The following is a 6348-nucleotide window of genomic DNA, read 5'->3' as shown; positions in this document are numbered from 1 at the left end:
CAATGACGGTACAACTCATCCTCATTCAGGCACGTCTTCTCATTCTTCGACGACTAACGAATCCAACGTTAATATGGCTGTACATCAAGAAACCTTGCCTTCTCTTTGTTCAACAAATGATGCATCAAACGTGGCCACACGTCTTACAACGTCTACACAAGCTCGTGGTGTTCCAGGTCTCCATTTACCTCATGTAAGTTTGTTTTTAGCGTTTAGCGTAGTGTTAAGAAAAAATTGGGTGACCAAAGAGTGGAACCAGATGAATGCAATTTCGATGATTAATTTATTTTAACTGTGTATTTGTATAAATTGTCAATAATATCTAAAAACTTATAATTAGAATACAAAAGTGATAAATAATATTTTTATATTTGGCCGAGTTGTCCGATTTATTGTACATACTAAGTTTGACGATGGCCGAGTTGACCGGAAAAATTTTATCAATATTTCGGACGACTCGGCCAGAAAAAAACAGAAAAAAAGGTCTGGCCGAGTTGGCTTGGCCGAGTTGGTTTTGGCCGAGTTGTCTGGCAATCCATCAAATCTTCTTTTCCACTGCGAATCCGTTCACTTCAATTATTTCGTCAAACAGAATAATCGGGCGAGTGGAATTTCTGATTTCTTTATGGTCCCATTATGACGAAAACAACAACTCGCATCCGGCCACTGCTGAAATAGCGTGCAGTGTGTGAGAACTACCGCCCGTGTGTGTGTAGACGCAATTATGCTAATATCGATTTTGTGATTCCATATTTTTCTCTCTTTCGTCCGCAGCGGATCAGTTTCCGGAGTGCGTCAGAAAATCGCTGTCACCATGGGATGCGGATGACAGAGAAGGAGGCAACAGGAGATGCTCGGGAGGAAGTGACGACAATAATCGCGGCGGCGGCAGTCGTCCAAAATCGAGTTGAGACATCAACACTAAAATATCCGGCGCTCATTATCATCCGGCAGGAGGAGGCGGGAGCCATGACGACGCCGTCAACAGCACAAAAGGAGGAAGATGAACTCCCGGCAATTTGCAACAGCAGCAGCAAGTCCCGTCGGCGGGCTTCTACGACATTATGAGCGATGCGGCTCCATGGCAGCAGCCGTCGGATCCGGCACCAGTCATTCGCCTCGACTCCTCCGCAATAACCAAACGGACGCCACTAGTATCAACGCATCCACATCCAGTATTCACGGTGAGTTTAACTGGCTCAAAATTGTAATAATAGGCTAGGAAAACAAGTGTAGCAATTTTGGATGGGAATTTACAATACCCAGCGTCATCGATGGTGTATATACACAATTAGAGCAAGGTGAAGCGGAATAATCAGCTTAATTAGCCAATCCCCAAAGAGATCATTAGCGCATCATCTTTCAATTACCCCCCATCAGAAATTGGCAATAGAACTATGCCAGTAAAGGCAGTCGATCAATTGAACAAAAGGAAAAATGACGATGAGGACATTTTGCGTACTTGATCAGGATCCACTTCGCTTCTTTCATAGAATTTAAGAGGATCTGGATGCGGAAATATATATAGGAGCGGCCGTCCGGCAGCGACAAAAGACACACCCAAGTCAACGTCGAACGATAAAAGTGTGCGAGCAGGACCGCACACACACATACGCTCCTGTGTATCGATAGGATAGACGTTCAGAGTGTTCCGAGTGTTCATCCAAGGCAATTAGTAAAATTCAAACTAGAATGTTGACTATTATAGACCAAATTATTGGCGGCAATCCTCCGGCCTTCTCCCTCCTTCAATATAATGGTTGCCAAATTAAAACTTTTTTTGGCCGAATCGCACAAAGTCAGTAATTTCTCATTCGGACACCACTCAATTCAAGAATAGACAGAAGTCTGATCAATTGGCCGAACGGTATATTTTTTAATTAATTACTCGCCATTTTTGGCCGAATAAAAAACATAAAAACAAGGCATTGGCCGAATTGTATATTTCAATGTATTTTTTCACTCATACGATTCGGCCTTGGCCGAATAAAAAACTCAGAAAAGCGGCCACAATTCTTTGTTTTTTATTCGGCCAGGCCGAATCGTATTTTTTTGGCCGAATCGTACGGTTACCTTGTGAGCTAGAGTACAAGAATATTCTAAACGGCAGTGTCGGAAATATTATTTCCCTCCCAAATTTATGTTGCAACGTTGTAACCCCCCTCATTTTTTGCTACCCTCTCTCACCCCCTAATTGCTAGAACCTTGCTTTGTTCTAGAAAGGCCAGTTCGCGTCCTGCTCTCTCATCGACTGGTCGTTGGCTCCGTCTCTCTCTCGCGCGTCTAATCTCTCATTTTCTTTCCCACGTTTAATTCTCCACTGTATTCTGTCTGTGCAAATACAAGACGAAACAGAGTCGTTAATTTCTCGACAGGCAGGCTCCTCTATCTATCTTTTTAGAAGAAAATATTTTATAAAATAAATAGGATATTAAGGATAAATTGGAAAATATTTACGTAGTTAGAGATTTTGCTGTTGTAATCTCCTGGGCAGTTCATCATGTACCCCACCTTCAAATTTTTGGCATAGTGATACTGGAAAACTGAGGCAGCGTATCCCAGCGGCAAATGTAACTCTTCTTCGCCATTGCCAGCACGGTCGTGGTGTAACATTGAGTCTTCGGTAGCCAGAATGGATCAGTTTGCAGCAACTTCTTCTATGATGTGAATCTTGTATTCGAGACCAGTTTGCTCCCGCAAGAATCCTCTAATTAGCCTAGAAATAATAAAAAGTCACATTTTTTTTAAATTGAATAATAAATTAACGTTTTAAAAATTACTTACTGGGAATTGTCGTTGATTGAATCCTTCAACTTATTGAAAAAAACTTGGGGAATAGCTCTTCCAGTCGATGAGCGTGTAGTACAAATTACTAAAAATGCGTTGGCAGTACATTTGATCAATTCGAGTGGGGGGCAGGTCCAGGTGGGAACAACTGATTTCATGGAAGGTCCGGTTTCGTCGCATGGGTGGCAAATGTCTATGTCCATAGTAGTGTTATAAACCTTGCCTTGATGCCCCTCATCCTGGCACCACAATCCAAAACCGTCTTGTTGAACATCTATCGGTGGAATAATGCCACCATCAGGCTTATGATAGCCACTTTCATTCTTAGGAAAACGCGGAATTGGACCAGTATTGCCTGTTACTATAAACTAATTTAGGAATTTTAGTTATTACCTTCGCATACATATTTTAAGCAATTTATGCGATAAATAACCATAATTTATTAAATTTACATAGGGGCGAGGAAACACAAAGCACACTTCATCAAATTTCTTTAACTGGCGAAGAAAAGCCTAAAAAATGCAGTCGTGAAAGGTCGTGGATCTGTCAATGAGGGTGACAGGTAAATTGAACAAAAATCCCAACATTGTCAAAAACCGGATTCATCGGGAATCAATCATGTCCGGCAAATCAGACGCCGACTTTGCCGTCTGTCATTCGCCAGCAAATGTGGCCAATTAGGTAATGAATAAACAATGAATTATTCCAACTCTTTTTATCGATTCTAACGGAATACCTTTATTCAAAAAACAGACGTCAACTTTGACCAGCACCGGACGTTTACCAGAAGCAACCGGATTGGTGAAACCCTCAGTGGGGTCGACGGAGCAGGCCACCTTGATGGATAATCTCTTCTCTCTACCCCGACATCGAGCGTCCGCACTCCGTCGCGATTCGACGGCAGCAACGCCAATCGTTTCAACAACCAAATCCGCAACCGCGTTCGTGGCGGCAATGACAGCACGACGACCACGAGGACAATAACAGCGGCTCCTGTGAAAAAGAACACATTCCGCCCAGCTAGCTCTACATTCAACCGACTCCAACGACCAACTACCCCGGCCGTTGATAGCGCCAAAACGGCGACGACCTCCGACGTCGTCGACGCTGTAAGTAGCGAGGTTTCTTTCGACCCACTGTCGAAATGCAGGAAATAGCCAATGTCTCCTTGATCAACGGATCATCCAACTGCATCCATCCCAAATCGTCGGCCTTTTTCTTTCGGCCAGTTCCCCGAGGACGGCATCTCCTTGTCGGAAGGCAGAATGAACCATTTGCGATCGCTGCAACAGGACCAGTCCCATCGCCGATGTCGAAACAAATTGTTAAGTTTAACAGTAGTTTAACAGTAAATTAAGCTGTCGATATTTGGTTAAAGAAGATGAAAATCTCCTGAAGGAAAACTTATCAGCCAATCAAAAACGAATCAGCCATTCCCAATAAACTGGGACTACCAAGATCTCATCTACCCAATTCAATTTTTGGTTGAATACAAACCGACATACATTTCCGGTTTTTTAAAAATTTGAAAGATTTGACGACATAGAATTACATTTTACACTTACTTGTTTGATGAAAAGTTTTCATCATCTCGTTCACGTCCTTGCAGTTACTAGCCTTCAATGCTGCAGCCAAGTGGTCATCACCACTCCAATCAATAGGAGATAGTTTTTTTTTAATTCACCTCTAGCTTCCAATTGTTCTTTGGTAAAAAAATTCACTGTTCAATTTAGAATTGAATGTTGAGTATCACGACGTAGTAGCAAGAGAGCACGAGACACCGATTGACCGTTGACAAGATCGTTCGTCTGTTGTCTGTCAACCAACGCCCCCAACGATCTCCAATTCATTCGCGGTTTTCGCTGCCATTTTGTTTTGGCGTGAAAAGTAGCAGTAACGCCTTGGCTACCACGTTTGGTAAAGGAAAAAATTTATTTAGATCTTGTTTTAGAAAATGTTTATGCATTTCTATAATATACCACTAGTATATTATAGAAATAGAAAACTGGCACTGTCTAAAAGAGGAGTGGAACTATGTGATCTTCACAGTGATCCACGGCCATCATTCGGTCAGGAAGTAACATGGTGTGCTCCGTGGAATTAGTTGATTTGTGCAGCAGCGACGACGTTGATGATACCGTTTCACCAACTATCAGTTATGAGGAATATTTAGGGTTTAAAAAAAATCAATCCTTTGGTGCAAAATGAGGTAAAATTTTAGTTAATTGCCAGACCAGCCGGACATTCGCTCGCTACCGCTTCGCTACATTCGCTCATTCCTAGTCTACTCTTTGACTTTGGTTGATACAACAAAGGAGAAAGACATCCACGTCAGTGATTATTTGATTGAAAGTGGATTTGCTTTGCATTGCGAAGAGGAACAAATTGCTGTTGTCTTCGCAAATTCTGTTTATGGATATTCCACGCCGTCGCCTCCAGCTGAACACACCGGTAGAGCGCCTTCACCAAATCCAACTTGCGCGTTTCCCTCATCGGCAGTGAATTCAGTTACAAGCCAGTTGCAAACAACAAGCATCTCGATTACGACACCGACCCTGATTTCAAATAACGAACATCTTGATTTCGAGAATCCATCAATAGACGAACTGGTTCGAACATCCATCCTGAAGAATATGTGATTGCCTCGGTGAAAGAACCCTTTCCGGTCTTAGCATCTGAAAGAAGGTAAAGAAGCTTATTTTTTAAATACTTTAACTTGATTTCAAACTCCATTATTTTGATTGTTTGCAGTTTGGAGGCTAATGACTCAAAATGCGTCGATGTACTAGGTAAATCACTAAATCCCCATTAAACTATTTCGCTGTTTTTGTATTTTTTGAAATTTCATAATTCTATATTGGATCTAAATGTCATCAGTTTTGAAAGACGAACGAAGGCTTTATACAGTTGAAGATAGTGGTGAATTGTATCTTCCTAAGCCTGACATCTTGATGCTCATCCCGAGTCTGGATAGTCAAATAGCCGCCTTTAAAGCAAAGATCGATGCAAAGTAGTCACTGCCCAGGCGCATCCAAATATCTTTGCCGATTGCGCAAAGTAAATATCTTGAGCCATAATTTTACATGATTTAAAAGAAATTCATCTGATTTCGTCTTTTAGCGCTGGTGCACCTTGGATGAAAGATGATTCCTTTTCCTTCCAGAACTCACTCTTTATTCACTGCAGTATGTTTCTCTACTGTTCTTCTTGTGTTCGGTGAAAGATAAGGTTGCTTCTTCAGCTATTGAGGTAATTTACTGCATCTAAGGTATCAAATAATTAATAAAGCTTATATTAACATTATTCTTTGATGTTTGTAGGCAAAGCGAAAAGAATTCAACAATAAGTAAATAAGCACATTTTTCTTTTTATGATTTTCATTGAGTGCTCAAGTTTGAGCAATTAATTACCTTCCAATTCTTTATTTTATCTTATAAACAAGTATTTAAACCAGGAAAAATCAGTTTTTATAAAATTGAATCAAAACTGTCTGAACAAAACATACTGTCCTAATTTATAATTTACTTGTATACTTTCCGTCCAACAATAATACAGAATGTA

At 41.1% G+C, this 6348-nt stretch overlaps 1 long non-coding RNA gene across 1 annotated transcript; it reads left to right on the top strand.

The window, feature by feature from the left end:
* The first annotated feature begins 5051 nt into the window (after positions 1 to 5051).
* Positions 5052 to 6287, top strand: LOC124193403. The gene is made up of 4 exons (XR_006874230.1): positions 5052 to 5472; positions 5539 to 5576; positions 5665 to 6036; positions 6108 to 6287. It is a non-coding gene; the product is annotated as an uncharacterized LOC124193403 (long non-coding RNA).
* Positions 6288 to 6348: the final 61 nt, after the last annotated feature.

The sequence above is a fragment of the Daphnia pulex genome, chromosome 5 (genome assembly GCF_021134715.1).
Source record: "Daphnia pulex isolate KAP4 chromosome 5, ASM2113471v1".
Taxonomy (NCBI): Eukaryota; Metazoa; Arthropoda; class Branchiopoda; order Diplostraca; family Daphniidae; genus Daphnia; species Daphnia pulex.
This window is presented reverse-complemented; position numbering and strand designations above follow the sequence as displayed.